Source organism: Typopeltis vanoorti, chromosome 15, assembly GCF_054136105.1.
Source record: "Typopeltis vanoorti isolate ZY-2024b chromosome 15, IOZ_Tvanoo_1.0, whole genome shotgun sequence".
Taxonomy (NCBI): Eukaryota; Metazoa; Arthropoda; class Arachnida; order Uropygi; family Thelyphonidae; genus Typopeltis; species Typopeltis vanoorti.
The window spans coordinates 119,820,556-119,840,813 of NC_143563.1; the positions used below are offsets into that span (position 1 = coordinate 119,820,556).

Below are 20,258 nucleotides of genomic sequence, written 5' to 3' on the forward strand. Positions count from 1 at the left end.
AACATAGAATGGCAGTTAAACATTAACAGATAATTCTAAAAAAGTACCACCTACGTAGATAATGTAAGATAACTATAAAAGACCAGTAATCTCTTAATTTATTTAAAAAAAATAAAAAATGTATATATATTTAGACAATATAAAGTGAAGAAAGATTAGCTGATTTAAAAAGTACTATCTCCCACAAACAGGACAGACACAGACCATTGGATCTGTTTAAGTTTGGACAGTGAAGTATTCACACATTTCTTTATAAAGTCATTCTGTGAGGAAACAACTTTTATGAAGAACTCTTGTCTTGTTCCAATGAACTTTATGTTTAGTTTTGATAACAGGCTCTGCAAGTCCAGACTATTCAAGTTCATGGTATGTAATATAAGACTAGTGTTCTTCCAACCGAATATAAGCTCTTCCTATTTGTATGAAATAAGATAACCTGCAAGAGCAAGCAATTTGATAGATGCCTGGATAATTAAGAGGTGAAAGCTTGTCCCTAGGAGAAGTGAGAAAAGTGGATATTTTTCTGATAGAGCAGAAGGCAACAAAAATATTCAGTAGTTTTAAAACTTTTGCTATGAGTTCGCTAATGCCTTGCACATAAGGGATAGGAATGAAAGTTATTTCTTCTGTATCTGAAGAGGTAGAGATATCATAATCAAAAGAGATATCAAAAACTCTTTTGATGAAAGAATCCTTAAAACCATCATATAAAAAAAAGCTGGAATTGATATGTTGTAATTCTTTCTGTAACAGTTTGGCTGAAGAACATAAGGAGTGGGTCCGATGAACCAGTGTTTTAATAGTTCCAGCGATTTGACTAGGATGGTGATGAGATTCAGCATTGATATAATGGCCTATACGAGTCTTTTCCAAAAAATTGAAAAATGTAGGCTACCATCTGCTTAACGTAGAATTAAAAGATCTAAAAAGTCTAAGTGTTTATTTTCTTCTTCTAAAGTGAAGTGGATCCTGGGATGAAGTGCATTTAATTCAGAAATAAATTGCATTAACTTAGAGGAAGAGCCATTCCAAACAGCAAAAATATAATCCACATATCTGAACCAGTGAGTACGTCTAGGTGAAATGTTATCAAAATCAAAATCAAAATGTTATCAAAGTGCTCCATGAAGAAGTTGGCGATAGAAATAGAATTGCCCATTGATGTTCCTTCAATTTGTTGATATAATTTGTTTTTAAAGGAGAAATAACTAGAATGTATTACGAAATCAAATAGTTGAACAATATATGAAGGATATCCTTGTAGAAGTTAATTCAATGCTGTCAGATAAAGGAAAATTAGTAACCAAGGATACATCTAAATTAACATAATATCTGAAGCATCCAAATAACATGGAATTTTAAAAAAAAAAAAAAAGTATTTTTTATATAAGTAGTGGTTCTAGTTGAAGTAGAAAATAAATTAGATAAGAATTTAGAAATTTTATAAGAGAGACATCCTATAAAGACTATGACTGATCTTAATGGAATACCTGATTTATGAATTTTGGAAAAGGCATACAGTCTAGGTGGACGACCAAAGGTTTTAAGTTTTTTCTTTTGATCTTCATCCCAAATAGAAAAATTATCGATATGATAATTAAGTTGACTACAGGTAAAATCAGATGTGAGGAGCCTATAAGTTGAATACTCTCAAAGTAATAGAGACATTTTTCTCTCATATTCTTTTCCATCTTGAACAACAGCCTTTCCCTTGTCATGCTCAGTAATAATTAAACGTAATAATTAAAAGTAATAAAATAATCAGTAATAAATAAAAGTAATAAAAAAAGTTATTATTGTTTAGTGATTTCAGTGTTTTAAATTCAAAGAAAGAGAGATTACGATGGAGGCTTGGTACTAAAAAAGAATTTTTACACATTCGAAACAAGTCCTGCTAGCTGTCTTTTGAGATAAGGATCAAAGACTTCTATTTATAACACGAAAAAAGTCCATAATGGATACCTCATTGTGAGAGATGGTGAAATATTAACTTTTGATAAAACAAAAAGTTCATCCTCTATTGGTTAACGGCCAGAAACATTGATGACTAGTTAATCTGTATCAAAAACAATTATGAGTACTAGTTCTGGAATGGCTTACAAATGAACAAAACTTACGCTTTAAATTATCACAAAAATCATTAAACTTAAATTATCATAAAAAGCATTAACCACCCTAATCTCAACAACAATGATGGAATAAAAATCCAAGAATTTGGATGGCACGCATTCAGCCACTTAGTTTACTAGCAAACCTGACTTTAGGACTCTAAGCAATTTTCAGCTTTTATTGGTTACTATCCACACCACTTTGTTGTAATTTATATGTATACTTATATAAGTAATTTTTTTTTTTAATTTATTTTTTCCTTTTTGTGAACATGTTGCTCTCCAGCATAATTTAATTGTGTAACCCAATAGAAAATAATAATAATAATAAGAGGACTATAGCTTCGAAGCAGTAAGATTTTTTTTTCATCGGAGGTCAGGCCAATAGTTGTAACGATTGGTCAGTAACATTAGCATACCATGAAGATTGTAGTAGAGCTTGTTTCTTTGTGTGTGTGTGTGTATATATATATATATATATATATGTATGTGTATATGTGTGTGTGTGTGGGTGTGTACTCCATTAAGGTCATCTCATTATGACCTTCATGTGAAGGTCGAGACGTCGAGTATTTATTTTAGTTTATATTAAACTAAAGTTTTACTCTAACATGGTAGTTGTTTCCATAATTTTCATGATGTATTCTGATCACCATGTAAGCATGACGAAAAGGAAAAAAGAATTAAAAACATGTAGGTAAGAAGTCGATGAAAAGGGCAAAACAGTGTTAAAATTTGTGAAAAAAAAGTGTAAAAAGACACTTTTTTTTTTCTAGTGAAAGCATGCACTTTGTACTCAAAATCCATGAAGACTCATGATCAGTTACTTGTAGCTGCCTTTCAATGACACTCTACTGTTAGAGAAATGCCAGTACAGCCATCACTGTGCTATAAAACCTGAGCAAGTTACTGAGGCATGATCTATCCTTCACAAAATGATGCTATCCCCCCTATACAGTATCTCATTTTCATCAATCCATTCCTGTATTTTGCCCTTGACTACTTTCTCCAAGACCTTGACGACGACTCCTGATATGCTGATCGGTCGGTAATTTGCAACAGTAGTCTTGGATCCTCCTTTATGCAGTGGAACTATTTTCCCCTCTTTCCACCCCTTCGGGACTAAACCAGACCCAAGACTCAGATTAAACAATAAGGCCAAGGGCACTGACAATTCTTAAGCTACTTCACGTAAGACCCGTGCTGATATACCATCCAATCCCACAGATGTATTCACATTAAGGTTCTGCAATAGACTATTCGCCTCCACTTCATTCACCACAATTCCCATATAAATTAATTGTTCCTTCATTCCTTCAACGTCACCACCTGGATGATATACTCTTGCAAAATGCTCACTCAGTAATTCCACTATATCGACCGATTCAGTGACCTCACTACCACCATTGTTCCTTAAAATCATTCTGCTATGTACAGTTTTTCTTTTACTAGCAGCATATTGAAAAAACTGTTTGGGATTCTCTTTAGCTTGCATGGCTAATTTCCTCTCATAATCCGTTTTTGCCTTTCTCACCACGCTCGTTACCCTTCTGGGCACTTTCTACCGTTTATGTGTCTGCAGCTCATCTTTCTCCTTAAATTCCTTCCACAGTTGTTTCTTTTTTTACAACTCAAGTTTAATGGTGTTATTCATCCATTTAACCCCTACTTGATTTACTATTTGGACTCTAGGTATACGGTCCGCCATAAACTCCTGCAAATGCTCCTTGACCATTTCCCATGCCCTATCAACATCCAGTCCTTGCAGTTTTACAAGCCATGGCACTGAACCAAGCAATCTCCTAAGCTTGTCATACTTGTCAGCATGGTAATCCCACATGTACCCTGTCTTAACCGAAAATTTCACACATTTAGCCACCTCCCAGGTCAAGACACTATGATCGCTCTCACCAATAGGTGGCAACATGGTCATATTCATTACAGTCAAATTCTCGGATGCTATTACTAGGCCAGGAACTCTCGAACAACCCCTAGTATTTTCAATTACGTGCTGTCTCAGATAGTTATCCCTCAGTAACTGAATAAAATTTAGTTCCTTCCTCACATGTGTCCTCTCCTCCTTCCAATCAATGTTATTATAGTTGAAATCTCCAATTAATAATTACCCTCCTTCCACTCATTTCATCAATTTGCCTATGCATACTATCTCCATCATCTATTCCATCACCTGGTCTATAGCAGCACCCAACTGTACATTTTGTTCCGTTAGTCTCAATCTCACACCAAATAGCCTCAAATGAACTCCTTTTGCTACCCTGCAATACAACTTCTATTCTCCTTGGTTGCAGTTCATCAGCTATCATCAATAACACTCCCCCCCTCCGTTTTATTCTCTCTGTCCCTCCTGAACACACTATACCCTACACATTCTATCCCACTAACTATATCATCTTCTGTCAGCCATGTTTCACTAATGCCAATAACCTGTAGCCAGGAAGAGCCAACCTAGGCCAAAAATTCTTCCTTCTTGTTCCTAATACTCCTGGCATTAGTATACATGAAATGCAGAGGTCCATTTGTCCCACCCCTATCTTGATGCGTTATACTACCTATCCCATTCTGATTTCTTGTCCTTCATACTGGCTCGGGCACATTATGAACATTGTAACACTCAATTGCCTCACTGATGTCTACATATCCACTTCCTCCCCTCCTTAATAGTTCTAGTGTCCCTGATTTTGCACATCCACTCTCAGTTCACTCAGGAACACTTTTTCCAGTCTTTGCGCACCAAATCCATTCAAATGTAAGCCATCCATTTTGTACAAATCCCTTTGCCCATCAAACTCACTCCACACCACACCATCTGGATAACCTGCGCATAAATTCATTTGCAATTATGGCCCTCCTTTTAAACTCTTCTCTTTCATACTGCAGCAACAGACTCACTATCCTAACTCTGTCGCTCTTTTCTTTCGCTACCTCTAATAATTCCTTCACGTCCTCTCTCATATCAAATTTATCTCCTTTCAAATTAACTATGAAAAGGGTACAAAGGCAGATAACAAAGATGGTTTCAGGACTGTACAATTTAGCTATGAGGATCGGCTGAGGAAATGTGGACTGTAGTTTGGTGGATAGAAGAAGGAGAAGTGTAATGATTGAGACTTTTAAACTTGAGAGGTGGTTACAGCTTTGACACTGGGGAGTTCTTTTGCTCGGTTGAAAAGGGGGAAGGAGTGATGACAGGGGGGCCATCCCTGGAAGTTACAAAAGGAAGCTGTAAGAGGGTGAGGAGTGGTTTCTTGGCATGGAGGGTAGTTGAAGCGTGGAACGTATTGCATTGAGAGCGAAAATGGTCAATGAGTTTAAGGAGTGGTATGATAGACTTTGTGTTTCCTAGGAGGGACTTCCTGTGATTAATCTTGATAGACTTTGTGTTTCCTAGGAAGGACCCCCCACGATGAGTCTTTTGACTCCATGGAGGCCTGAATAATAATATTAATAATAATAATATTAATAATACAAGTGGGATATGCTCCCTGAGACAAATGCGATAAAGATCTTTTAAAATCCCATATTTCCAGTGTGTCATAAATTTTTCCATGTCAAAGAAAACTAACACCATTTGTTTGTTCACATTTAAGCAATACATCACCAATATAGGTTTCTGAAAAGATCAAACACTGCAAAGTCAATCAGTGTCTAGAAAGCTACACTGGAGGTTGGGACAAAGGAGTGGGGGGAGCCATTGCTTTCTAGATACCATAGAAGAGGCAGGCAATAACCCTTTTCTCCAAGATCTTACAATGAGAATTAATTGAAGCAATAGAACAATAATTGGAAACAAATTATAGATCTTTTCCAAACTTAGGTTAAGCCATAAATTGCCTTTTGCCATAAATTTGATAACTGCTCCACAGTAATTATTCTATTATTAATGTATGATATGATAATATTTTATTTTGATGATATTCCATTTTGAGGTGAGAAAATAGAACATCACTCATCTTCAGTGGATCCTCAGCTCATGTAATGAGAAACTAGGTTGCCAAGGAGTAAGCATCAATCAAAAAAAATTCAGGAGATGTGATCTGCAATTGCTTTGGGATTTTCACCTAAAAATCCATTATGTTCCAGGATCGAAGAATAGTACTCTGTATTATGGGGAGGAGGATTAAGGCTTAGTTCCTAGTTTAAGTTCATAATTAGGTTTCATGTAATAAATACAGCAAAGAGAAACAATCAAATACAGATTTAACAGTTCCAATATCTTGTCCACTAGAGACATCTCTTGGAATACAATATAAAAATTGTAACAACATTCAAATAATAATTAAGCTGGAGATGTTAGACAAGAAACCTAAAGTCCTATGAAAAGCATCCTCTATGGTTGAGGTTAATCTCAGCTCTATACTTTATGAAGATGTTATACTTTGGAATAAATCCAGTACAAGCCTGGAAGATTCCCTGAATAAACTAAATAACTGCTGTAATAAAATTTGTATAAATATGAGCAATATAGCACGCAAAGATTGGTCGATTGGTAGTGCCTCTGCTACTAATTGCTAGCAAAAAGTTAATTAAGTTTAAGCGCAGTTAGTAGTTGGAAGGGGATCAATTGTTCGATGCTGTTGGCACACTCTCCCTCGATGAGTCTCTGGACTCCCTGGAGGTGTCACATAATAATAATAAAAGGAAAGAACAACAATAACAAAGAAAAAACATTAAAATAGCCATTGAAAACCAACCTGACTGTATCCTAAATGGAGAACTTGCAGTACAAGTAACACATCTGAGTTATTTAGTGAAGATGGCTAACTAAATATGGAAAAAGATAACATACCGTATTTTTCGGACGATAAGACGCACCCCTAATTTATGAGACAATTTTTAGAAAAAAATATTTTATTATATAAAGATATTTACAAATTCTTACTCAATTTTTATTTATTGATACAATCATTTGTATTAGCAATATTCAGTTCATCTTCACTCTCGGTACTATCACTGGTCTTGTTAATGTCACCATTTGTATTACTTTCGTCTGAACTATTGTTGTCACTCCCTTCAAAAACTACGCCATCTTCGGTACCATCCATCGCATTACTTATCCCACATTTTTTAAATGACTTTATAATCGTCTCTTCTTTCATGGCTTCCCATTAATTTTTCACCCAGGTACATACTTCTGAAATTGTTGGCCATTTCATACGTCCTGTTGCTGTAACATTGTGATTTGGCTTTGCCATCATTTGTTTCACTCTTCCTGTATAAAATTTTTGAATGGTTTATTAATAGATCCATCCAAGGGTTGTAATTGATTTGTAAGGCCTCCAGGAATGACAGCTAATTCTGTATTCATTTCTTTTAAAAACTTCTCGGTTGATTCTGTTTTATGTGCTCTGAATTGATCCCACACTAACATCGCAGGCTTTTTAAACAACGCACCTGGACGTTTGCCCATATCTTTTGTATCCATAATTTCATTCCTGTTTCGTCCATCCAGCCTTTATCTTGAATGTGGATAATAACGCCACGAGGAATTTCACCTCTCGGTAACGTTTGTCTCTTGAAGATTAACATGGGAGGTAGTTTTGTTCCGTCCACACAACAAGATAAAACTACAGTGTAGTGAGTTTTATCATGACCTGTTGTTTTGATCACTATTGATTTGGTGCCTTTTGAATCTGCTGTCCGATTTGAAGGAACATCAAAAGTTAGAGGCACTTCATCCATGTTCGCAATTTGATTAAGCTCAAAGTTAAATTTCCTTCTTGCTGATATGACAAATCTATGGAATTCTATAATTTTAGCTTCATAGTCAGCCGCCATTTTTTGGGCTATTGTTGTTTTTGTATGCATGCATAACCCGTGTCTTTTCATAAATCTAAAGCACCAAGACGGTGATCCGGTAAAATCTAAAATTCCATTAGCAGTTGCCCACATTTCGTTTCAAAAATTATCATTTTCGTAGAAACAGATATTCCCATGTTTCGATGATTTGTTACCCAATTTTTCATTTGTATTTATAATTCTGGCCATTTTTCTAGGTGCAAATGGAATGTTTTCTTGTCTTTACATAGCAGTTTTAATTGTTCCTCTTGTTTTCTCCACTCGCGAACCATTTTTTGTGTTGGTGGTGGACCAAAACATCTTTCTGCTGCTCTGTTTCCATATTGTTTTGCATAATTTATCACATTTAATTTATAACTCACGTTATATGAAAGTCTTTTTTGTTTTACAGTCATTTTTTCTAATTTTAAAATAAAAATTTCAACAATTTAAAAAATAATTCAAATGAACCATACAAAAGCACATATGTTTACACATAATGACTATTGATGCTCTAAATCAGTGATTCACCCACATGCAGCGAGATAACTTAGGTACCTACCTTCAGTGGCGTACTTGTTAATTTTATTAACCAGTAATTGAACTTCGCTAACAGCTTCAGTACAGTGTAAAGATTCATATTTTAATGTTACCTTCGGACCATAAGATACACCCCAATTTTAAGTCTATTTTTATTCTTGTTGAGAGGCTTATACGCTGGTTATACATGATAACTAATAATTAAGGAATTGACGGCATACACTTGAAATCAACAAAATCTTAAAAAAACATGACTTGACCACCTGTTACAGACCACATAGAAAATTGGTATCCCTTATCTGCTCCACTAAAGACCAACTACTTCTCCTAGACCTACCTGGTGTATACCAGGTCCCTTGCAGCTGTAAACTGTCCTGCTTTGGCCAAACAGACAGGACAGCAAATATCAGAATTTCAGAACACAAGGATTACATCCGATTTCAGAAGTACAGCCACTCTGGGCTTGCAGACCACGCTCTGGATATTCTCCACAGAATAAGATGGAAGAAAGCCACAGTAATACACCGCAGCAAGTTCAAATATGAAAGACTATTCATGGAATCAGCCTCAGCCCTTAGGAACATGCTAAACCTCAACAAATTTGGATGCATGAGACTGCCCCAAATTTGGGAAACATTTATCAGAAGAACTTCAGCCCAAAGGCCAAGAGCTACCAATATAGCCCGCCGGGGGACACCATCAGGACTTTAGGAAAACGTTAACTTCCTAGCTTCTGTTCTCATTTGCTGTTAGGTGGCACTTGTGTGCACGTCTTTGTAATAAGTTCCCAAGAAGATGGCAACGTGACGTTTGCCGAAATATCGGAAAGTATATATTAAAGTTTATTTAATTTATATTTCTAGTGTATGCTGTCAATTCCTTAATTATTAGTTATTAAGTCTATTTTTCTATGTAAAAAGGTGCGTCTTATGATCCAAAAAATACAGTAATTACAAAGTTGACATGGGTAGGATGTTAACTGAATAAATTTATACAGAATAAGAGCAAAATTAGTCTTTTTCTTCTTCGTCTATGATCTCTTGCGCTTTTAAACGTCAAGATTTTGCCAAAAAGATTTCCATGCCGTCCTGTCCAAGGCTTGTTCTTTTGCTTCTTTCCAGTTAATTCCCTTCTTTTCCAATTTTTCTTTAATTTCCTTTTGCCAACCTTTCCTAGGCCTGCCAATGTTTCTTTTTCCTATTTTCTGGCTCTCATATACAGTTTTTGCTATTCTTCCATTCGATTAAGATGTCCAAACCAACCCATTTGGGCTTTTGTTATGAATTGGTTCAGATGTGCAACTTAAAGACTCTCTTATAGTTTGATTTCTTATTTGGTTTGGTCTAAACCCTAAATTAATTATATATATATAAAAGACAGTGTTCAAACTGATGATAACTTATGGATTTGAGAGCTGAGTTAGAAATAAAATACTTGATGAAAGACTGGAGACTACAGATATGAGGGTTCTGAGAAAGATTAAGGGAGTAAAAAGATGGCATCATTGACAGTAGCATATTAATTTTTTTTTTTTAATGTTAAGCCCATACATGAGAGGTTGTTGATCAGCCTATAATACATTAGTACAGTAAGGTAGTGGGTTGGAAAAGGAGGAACTTGTTTACATTTGATTCAAAAGACTATATATTGTATTCCTTGGGAAACACAACAGGAGGAAGACTGTTCCACAATACAGCAGTTGCAGGGACGAAGGAAGAGGAAAACAAACTTGTTCTGTTTGTTTCAAGGTGTACTGTGAGGGATTTTTGCGCAGCAACTGCTCAACATCCAATGAACTTAATACTAAGTAGGGGAATTATTGATGTTATTTCAGATGAACATTTTCCACAGAAATATTTGTAGAATATACATATTGTGGAAAGCACCAAAAGACTGTGCAAAAGTGGGAGGAATGAGCTGGGTCATTAATAAGTCTAATTATTCTCCTCTGTATTGGGTCAAGCATTCTGAGGGAGCTTTTAGGGGCCCCACCCCATATGTGAGAGCAGTATTCAATAGCTGGGAAGATTTGTGATTTGTATAATGTTAACACCTGTGCAGGGTGAAGTAACGTCTTGAGCGAAAGAGATATCCTAGGTTTTTGGAAGCTGAGGATGCAATGGTTGTGATGTGTTTATACCAGGAGAGGTTTCATGTCAGGGTAATTCCAAGAAGAGAAATCTAAAATTATTTGGAAATTTGGGTGTTGTCAAAAATAATACTGGGAGAAAATGGTTCTTTTTTATGAGAAATAAGACAGTACTGGGTTTTATTAGCATTGACATGGATTAGATTATCTGAATCCCATTTGAGGATGGCTTGGAGATCAGACTTGAGGGTAGTGGTGGCTGCTGTTCTGTAGGTTGAGGTGAGCTGTGTGGGGTAAGGTTTATCAAAAGAAAGGGAAGAGTGCGATGTGCTGTGATCTGCAAAACTGTGTATCGGGTTGGAGGTCAACTGAAGTAGGTCATCGAGATACAGCAGGAGGAGGAGAGGTGAGAGGACAACCTTGAAGAACCCTGGCATTAGTTGAATGGTGAGAGGATAAGAAACCAATCGACATCACACACAGTGTGCATCCAGATAGAAAGCTGGCAATCCAACTACAAAAGTCCTGAGACAGACCAAATGATGGTAGTTTGCTTAGTAACACTTTGTGCCAGACCTGTTCAGAAACTTTGGAAATATCAAGTGTAACTACTTGAGATTCTATCAAAAGCCTTTTGCAAAATCAAAGTATACTACTGTGCATCCATCTCCTCTGTCTAAGGAAGCTGTCAGCTTATTGTAATAAGTAGATTGCTAAAACATGACCTCTCTTTAGAAAATCCATGCTATCCATCAAAGATAATACCATTGTTGTCAACTCGATTCTGGATCCTAGTTCTCACCAGCTTCTCCAACACCTTAACCAGAACACCTGACCCACACAGATAGGCCTATAATTTGGTGCTTGAGTTCTATCACCTCCCTTATAAAGAGGCACATTCTTGCCCTCCTTCCACTCATTTGGAACTCAATACAAGACTCATATTAAAAAAATATGTCAAGGCAGATGTCAACTCCCTGGTGCATTCCTTCAGAATACGTGGTGATATATTATCAAGTCCCACAGTCTTATTACCATCAAGTTTGCTCAATTTCACATAGACCTCTTGATCACTTACAGTCAGTCTCTCCTCCCCATCATCAACTGCTCTCAATCTCTCCATGATGTCACATCCACAAGAATGAAAGACCTTAATGAACTGCCCTTTAAGTATCTCCACTATATCTTCCGCAGCAGTTGTCCTTATAACATTTTCTCCAATCACATATAAAAAAAACTCCCAGGATTCCTTCTGGCTTTATTAACTAACTGATGCTCATACTTCACTTTTGCTACCCATAACCAAGTCACCCTCCTTGCCTGGTCTTTGTAATCCTTAGAGAATTAGTTATTACCACTTCTCTTATGCTGCCTCCAACGCCTTTTTCCTCTGTACCGCATGATTAATCTCTTCATTCATCCAATTCACACCTACCTTATTTAACCTTATGATCCTTATCACCCAAGCTACACATTGATCTCCTCAACAGCCAACTCCTCATTCCATGCTACACCTGCAAGCTGTCTCCTGAGCTCCTCATAATCACAAGCCTTGTAGTCCCACATATACCCTTTTCTCACACAGGTACTCAAACTGCTGGCAACCATCCAAGTAATCACTTCATGGTCATTCACCAACTGGAGAGTGATTGGACACCTCATTTATAATTACATCCTCTGATGAGATGATCAAATCCAAGACCCTTAATTCTTGTGTGCCATTGTTACAATTGTTACATACTGTCTGAGGTAGTTGTCTCTCAAAAACTCAAGACGCTAATTTTCTTTACTTCCAGTTGCTATCTCATCATTCTCATCTATATTGCCATAATTAAAATTACCCATAACGGTCATCATTTTCTTATTTCCTTGGCTAATTTGATTATACATTTCATTGCCACTACTATCCACATCACCAGGTCTATAACATCGAACTAAGTATTTCATTCTATTCACCTCTATCTCACACCATACTGCCTCAAAACCACTGCCACTATTTCCTTCTTCCATCTCCACTTTGTATGGATATAACTCTTTCTCTATCATCAATAGCACTCTCTCTCCCTTTTTACTCTTTCTAACCTCACGAAACACATCTTACCCTTCTATCTCTATTCCTTTCAGGATGTCATTCTCATCCAACCATGTCTCACTTATTCCAACAATTTTTGGGTGAGACTCAATTAATGCAACCATTTTATTTGCCTTATTTCTTGAACTTCTAGCATTTGTATACAAACACAGCAGATTATTCTTGGATCTATAGCTAGTTCCACTGATACCCTTATTTGATGTGACTTCTCCATGCTGAACTTGAGTAATTTCGTTTTCTCCTTATTAATCTTAGAATCTTCAAATCCAACTGTTTTCCCCTGATCACAGGTCATCCCTTTTCCTTTTTGTCTACACATGCATTCACATCCTCTTGGAGCATCTACCTTTCTCACGCTGTGTTCCTCTGTCCACCCTGAGCTTCCCGGTTTCCCCATCTGTCTTGCACACCTGTTCTCTCATTCTCTATGCTCATGCCACTCACTCCTTCATTCATAACCACCTCCTCAATATCTCCTGTCTTATTATCCCATTCTTCCACATTGCTTCCCACTTGATCAGATTCATTCTCTGCACTCACTTCTCTACCTTCCAAGCAGTAGTCTCTCCAAGTGACTCACACCACTAAAACCACTCAAATGCAGTCCATCAATCCTATACAGTTCATTGCTTCCTTCAAACTCAAAATAATGGCCTGAAAGCTATTTTGAACTGGTTGGTTCTCCTCAGAGACCAGGCACTGTAAAAGTAATCCTCGTCAGAAGTAAAACAAAAAAAACAATGAAATGTATGTTTCATTGGGGTTTTTTTTGTTGTTGATTTGCTGAATGTTGGTTTTTCATTTATACAGCCTTGGCACATCTTTTGGAGAACCAGGATTTAGAGAATGGCAGTTCAGAGTAATGTGGGAATGCATGTTTCCCTGCTGGTGAGGATTACTTGGGTAATAAGTTCAGTGTATATGTTCGGTTGGAAGGCTGGAAGCAATAGTCCAACCATGGAAATGTGTCATAGAAGTCACAGAGGCTGTCCCACTTGGCACTATTATAATGGCAAACTACTCTTGTATGGGGGTGCTCTGAGCGTTGCTGGGGAAGGAAACGGGCACTAGATTGTGGTCAGAATTACCTGGGGGGGGGGGGCACTACTTTCATTGTGTATTTGGATCTAGGGTGTTTAGGGGAGTGGTTCAGGTTATCTGGTTGGCATCTGAACAAACTGCGTAAGGTCGTTACTGATGGCAAATGTTTCAGCATCTCTGCCTGCAAGATCTATATAACTGGAGGAGGAAACCAATTGGTGTTGCGGACATTAAAATTTCCTAGGAGGATGATTTCGATGTTGGGAAAGTGGGACTGGAGAAAATCAATTTTTAAGGAGAGGAAATTAAAGAGCTCGGAGTAGTTGGTTGCAGTGGGGGAACAATAGAGACAGCAAGTGAATTTGACGGAGTGCTGAAGGAATATGTTCAACCAAAGAAGGTCAAAGTTGGGTTCTCTCTGGCAGGGTATGTCAGAGCAGATATATGCAGAGTTGCCACCTTTGAGTGAATAGGATTTAAAAGGTGTATAGTTTTGAAGGTTGAGATAAATAGAGTAGGTGGGGTTTGGTAGACTGAAGGTGGTAGTGGACACTATTAAGATTGGAGTTTAGGTCACAGATGTTGGTGAAGTGGATATGCAAGGTTCTGTGAGGCATATATTTGACTGCAAAGGTCTTGCACATTTCCTATGCAGTGCCTGCATACTGGTTTCCATGGTGGCTACTAGTGGCGTCACTTGATTTTTGCACCAATTCGACTTGCTTGCAGTCGATGATCCAACTGGTGTTTCCATTTGTTCTCTTCAAAGGTGGCCCTTGTTCCCTCTGTTCAAATGTTAGGTCTCGTCAAGCACATATGCAAGACAGGGAGCAAGTGTCTTTGAACTTGTTGTTGATCACTGTTATTAATTAATTTAGATGTGCTTGTCGAAGTATCACAAGTCACTTTTACGAGGCGTGGAAAGTTCATTCCATCCTTTCTTTTATTTCTTCTGCTAATTTTTTGATGTCTTCCTTGAAGAATTTTCCATTTTCCATCAAAAAGTTCAAAATAACAGAGCTGAATTTTTTATTTTGGCCTTCAATGAACTGTATACCATCGATGCGATTAGGTCGCAGAGTTCATTCGCAGACAAGGGTGAATTTGCATTGCAGTGCTGGTTGTCAATTAGTTCGAGCTCAGCTTCCACTGCTCGTATTTTGGAGGGAAAAGTTTCATTCATAGCACTGATGCCTTGTTCGAGGTTTTCAACTCGTTTACCTATGTTCAGAAGTTGTTTTACAGAAGTGAGGCACAGTGAACAGAAAAAGGGCTGGTTGAGGTCAATAAATAGCTTGACAAATGAGAATATTATAGAAAAACTTGACATTGATAGCATTCAGGAATGTGTTAGCAGAGCTAATGTCAGGTGGTACGGTCACTTAAACAGAATGGGAGAAGGAAAGTCAGTTGGAAAAACAAGTGTTCTTTGTCATGATGGTAAGAAAAAAAGCCAGAAAAAGACCAAGATCTAGATTGACTGATACAGTAAGAAGTGCCATAGAAGACAGAAAGATACAATCTGATAATACCGGAGTCTCAAAAAATAAAAGATTAATTTGGAGAATAACTGTTGATAGGAAGTTAGTAATGATGTATTTTTTTTTTCATTTAGTGCTATCATAATACCTTGTATTACCTCTAAAGGTACAAGTCAGGAATTTGGTGGTGACGATAATGATAATAAAACATAGATGCTATCGAGGTTTTTTTTTTTTTCCCTCTTGACTAGTAGTTCTTTATAAACTTACAAAATCGACAGAACTCAAGAGACTGAGTGAGAAATCATTTCAAACTTCATGAGTATACTTGATGGTATACATGAACATAACACCATGTGTAAAATATTATCATGTGATCAGAGGCACGCCAGTAGTGTCCGGCACCTGTGTGCAAAACTTTAGTTGGTACCCCTATATCCCTCCCCCAATAAAAAATCACTTTATAAAAACATATCAGTGAGTAAATATGAAATATATTAATTATAATTTATTGAACAAAAAGCAGAATTTACAAAAAAAATACATAAAAAACAATAAACATACAAGAAGGGTACAAAAACAACAAAAATAATTTGGAAAAAAATAAAGTAATTTATGTTATTTGGCAAGAAAATCATTTGCTACACCTTATTCAGTTTTACGCAAATTAACAGATAAACTTACAGTTTTATAAAAACAAAAATATTAAATATTTTTTGCTACAAAATTAAACTAACTATATTTTATTTGGCAAGAAAATCACTTTGTCATTTGTACTTTGTATAGAGAGGGCAATGCAGTGTTTTGAAGACATCTAACGCAAAGAAGTATTATTTTGAGAATAAATTGGCAATATATTTAATCTTGATGTGGTATTGTTTGTTTTTGGTAGCTTGGTTTGTCTGTGTGATTTTTGGAGTTATGCCTTAATTAGACTAGTGGTTTAAAGATATTATTGATAGCACTTGGCACCAATGCGATGAAAAACAATGGCGACCAAGACTTTGCAATCTCTGTTCAAGAACTTTAATGTAAGGGAATTTGTCCACTGTAACATGTGTGGTATGCATGCATTCCTGAAAGAGGCTGGAGTTTGGATAGATAATAATAGTGGTGGGAGACTGTGTGAAAGTGTAAGGAAAGTGAGGAATTAAAGTATGGGTCAGGTCGTGAGATAGTTGTAGAAGAAAGCCAGAATGTGAGAGGAAATAGTGGTTTGACAGTAAATTGTTATGTTGTACAAGATAGCAATGAGAGCGGTGATGAAAGAGAGAGTGAAAGTTACTATACAGAGAGAGAAAATGGTTTGAATGATGAAAAATATGAGAAAACTGTATTAAGTGAGATCGCATGGTTACGGGGAGTACCACATAGGGCGAAGTGGCAGTTGGAGAGACTGCAAAACTCTTTCCCAAGTGCCCCGGCAAACAGAAATAAACATGTGTAAAAAAGGAATAATAAGCGTATGATTGGGAGTGTCAGAAATGAAGGAAAGAGTGTTGTACGGTGACTCGTTAGTAAGAGGTGTGATTGATGAGAATTTGACTAAATCGTACTTACCGGGTGCGAAAATTAAGGATGTAAGTGAGAATATTAGTGCGTAGAAGCTGAGGGTGAAAGAAATGATAGTCATAGCTGGAACGAATGATTTGAAAGGATATAAATTTGATATGAGAGCGGACGTGAAGGAATTATTAGACGAAGCGAAAGAAAAGAGTGACAGAGTTAGGATAGTGATTCTGTTGCTATGGTATGACAGAGAAGAGTTTAGAAGGAGGGCATAATCGAAAATGACTTTATGCGTAGGTTATGGATATGGTGTGGTGTGGAGATTGTGGATGTGTGGAGGGCAAAAAGATTTGTACAAGATGGATAGGCATGGGAAGTGGTCAAGGAGCATTTGCAGGAGTTTATGGCAGACTGTATACCTAGAGTCCGAATAGTAAATCAAGTAGGGGTTAAATGGATGAATAACACCATTAAACTTGAGTTGCAAAAAAAGAAACAACTGTGGAAGGAATTTAAGGAGAAAGATGAGCTGCAGGCACATGAACGGCAGAAAGTGCCCAGAAGGGTAACGAGTGTGGTGAGAAAGGCAAAAACAGATGAGAGGAAATTAGCCATGCAAGCTAAAGAGAATCCCAAACAGTTTTTTCAATATGCTGCTAGTAAAAGAAAAACTGTACATAGCAGAATGATTTTAAGGAACGCTGGTGGTAGTGAGGTCACTGAATCAGTCAATATAGTGGAATTACTGAGTGAGCACTTTGCAAGAGTATATCATACAGGTTGTGACGTTGAAGGAATAAAAGAACCATTAGTTTATATGGGAATTGTGGTGAATGAAGTGGAAGTGAACAGTGTATTACAGAACCTTAATGTGAATACATCTGTGGGATTGGATGGTATATCAGCACGGGTCTTCGTGAAATGGCTAAAGAATTATCAGTGCCCTTGACCTTATCGTTTAATCTGAGTCTCGGGTCTGGTTTAGTCCCGAAGGGGTGGAAAGAGGGGAAAATAGTTCCACTGCATAAAGGAGGATCCAAGACTACTGTTGCAAATTACCGACCGATCAGCATATCAGGAGTCGTTGTCAAGGTCTTGGAGAAAGTAGTCAAGGGTAAAATACAGGAATGGATTGATGAAAATCAGATACTGTATGGGGGGATAGCATCGTTTTGTGTGAAGGGTAGATCATGCCTTAGTAACTTGCTCACATTCTATAACACAGTGATGGCTGAATTGGATAAGGGTAATGGGTTTACAGTGTCGCTAAGAATTTGACAGGATACAACATGGAAGTCTAATCCGTAAACTGCAAGATATTTGAATGGATATAGGGTTGGTGAGATGCACAGGAGGGTGGTTGATGAAGAGATACTAGAGAGTAGTTTACTCAGGAGTAGAGTCCAAAAGACAGCCTCTGACTAATGGTTTGTACCGCAGGGTTCTGTTCTTGGACCACTGCTGTTTAATTTGTTCATTAACGATATAGGGAAGGTTCTGAGAGGAACAGTTCATTTGTTCGCTGATGATGCTAAGTTGGGTAGGGCAATAGTGAATGCAGAAGATGTCAAAATTTTGCAGGATGATTTGGATAGATTGGAGGTATGGGCTAAGGAGAATGGATGTCAATTTGATGTGACAAAATGTAAGGTTATGCATTTTGGGGTGAAACGATTAGCAGCAGTATACCACATTGGTGGAACTGTACTCCAGGAGATTGATGAGGCCAGGGACATAGGAGTGTTTGTGGATAGGGAGTTGATGTTTAGGGAGCACATCGCAAAAGGGCTAAATCAGCTCATCAAATCACTTGGATGCTGAAGAATACTTTGACGAGCAGAGACAAGCATGTTATTGTTCCTCTGTATCGAGTCTTGATAAGACCCCATCTCGATTACTGTGCCCAGATATGGTCACCTAGGTTTCTTCTTGATGGGGAGGAGGTGGAAAGGATCCAGAGACGAGTGACCAAGATAATAGCAGGTCTATGGAATGAACCTCATGAAAACAAGTTGAGGATTTGTAGGTTGCAGAAATTGGTTGATAGGCAGAAAAGGGGAGATATAATTGAGACATTCAAATTGCTTAAGGGTTTCTATAGGATTAATTCAGAGGATATTTTTGAGAACAGGACTGGTGGTGGGAGGACTAGGGTACATCCATGGAAGCTGGGCAAGAGTGTGGTTAGTACGGGTGTTAGAGCTGGGTTTTTTTACTTTTAAGAGTGGTGAATGAGTGGAATAAACTGCCAGAGTCTGTTGTTGGTGCTATGACAGTGAATGAGTTCCAGGCAAAGTATGATAGATACTGTGTGAATATCGAATAGTAGTAATGGACATGATGTTTAGGGCCTCCCTCGATGACTAAGGACTCCGTGGAGTTGCCCGTAATAATAATAATAATATATAAAATAGGAACATATTAAACATCATTGGGTAAAGAAATAGGTAAATAAATATTGAAACAGAAAGAAAAAACTCTTAATGAATTGAACTTTTCTAGTTTTGATTAATAAAAATTCTCGAATAATATCATGTATATCAAGTTTATCCAAAATATCTGACTCTATTGATATAATGGCAAGATTTGAAAGTCTGTCTTGTACCATTGTGGAGCGCAATTTTAAGTTTAGAAAAGGACCATTCCGCAGATGCAACAGATACCGGTAATCACAAAAGAATCAGAAAAGCAATCATAAAGTTTGGATAAACTGTGATTAAGTAATTTGAATAAATATACTGAATTATCGGATACATATCGTTTTTAAAATTAGAAATAAATAGTTGACAGTGTAAAATTTCTTCGCATAAATCGTCTGCATCAATGTCTGAATGATTCTCATGTGTTAATTTTTGTCGTAACTTTTTACAAGATAATAAATATTCTTTATTTTGTGAAGTACTTAACAAATACAAAAATTGAAATGAATTCATATGTTCTTTTAATAAATTAAATCTTTCCTGCAAAGATTCTAATGTTTGATCTATTATGCAAAGAAACAAATTTACTTTAAATGAAATTTCAGGATCTACAATATTTTCATTTTCATAATAAAATCGTGTTGTCTTTTTAAGTCGCCTTAATGGTCTACTACTACAAGATACAGATTCTGAGTCAAATTTTGCTGCAATTAATTTCGAGCTTTCTACAATTTCTTTGAAAGTTTCATCAGAGACCTATAATCATTTAAAAATTGATTTAGATCATTCAATGGATCTAAAACAAGTTGGAGCTTCATAGATGAAGACTGCAATATTTTGCTGACAAAATTCATTTTATTTAAAATATCATACCAAACTCTAATACAACAAATAGATGTAAATGTAGCAATTTTTTCACCTAGACATTTTGCCTGATATTAGGATTGTTCGTCCAGTTTTGAAGAGTCATTACAAATTTCAAATAAAGCATCATACACTTCAGGTAAATATTTATAAAGAGGTTTTAATGGCATCAATTCTGCTCGACCACCCTGTTTCAGATAATGGCTTTAAGGTAAAATCAGATACGATACAGTACATACACTGTAATATAGAATAAAGTTAAAAACTGCAGCAGATTTTCTTATATATGTTTAGAGCAAATGCAAGTTTGAACAAGAT

At 36.7% G+C, this 20,258-nt stretch overlaps 1 protein-coding gene across 4 annotated transcripts in view; it reads right to left on the reverse strand.

Moving 5' to 3' along the window:
* Window positions 1-20,258, reverse strand: part of LOC150099104 (transducin beta-like protein 3) — a 470,278-nt gene that overhangs the window by 418,628 nt on the left and 31,392 nt on the right. The gene's annotated exons all lie outside the window — the stretch shown is intronic.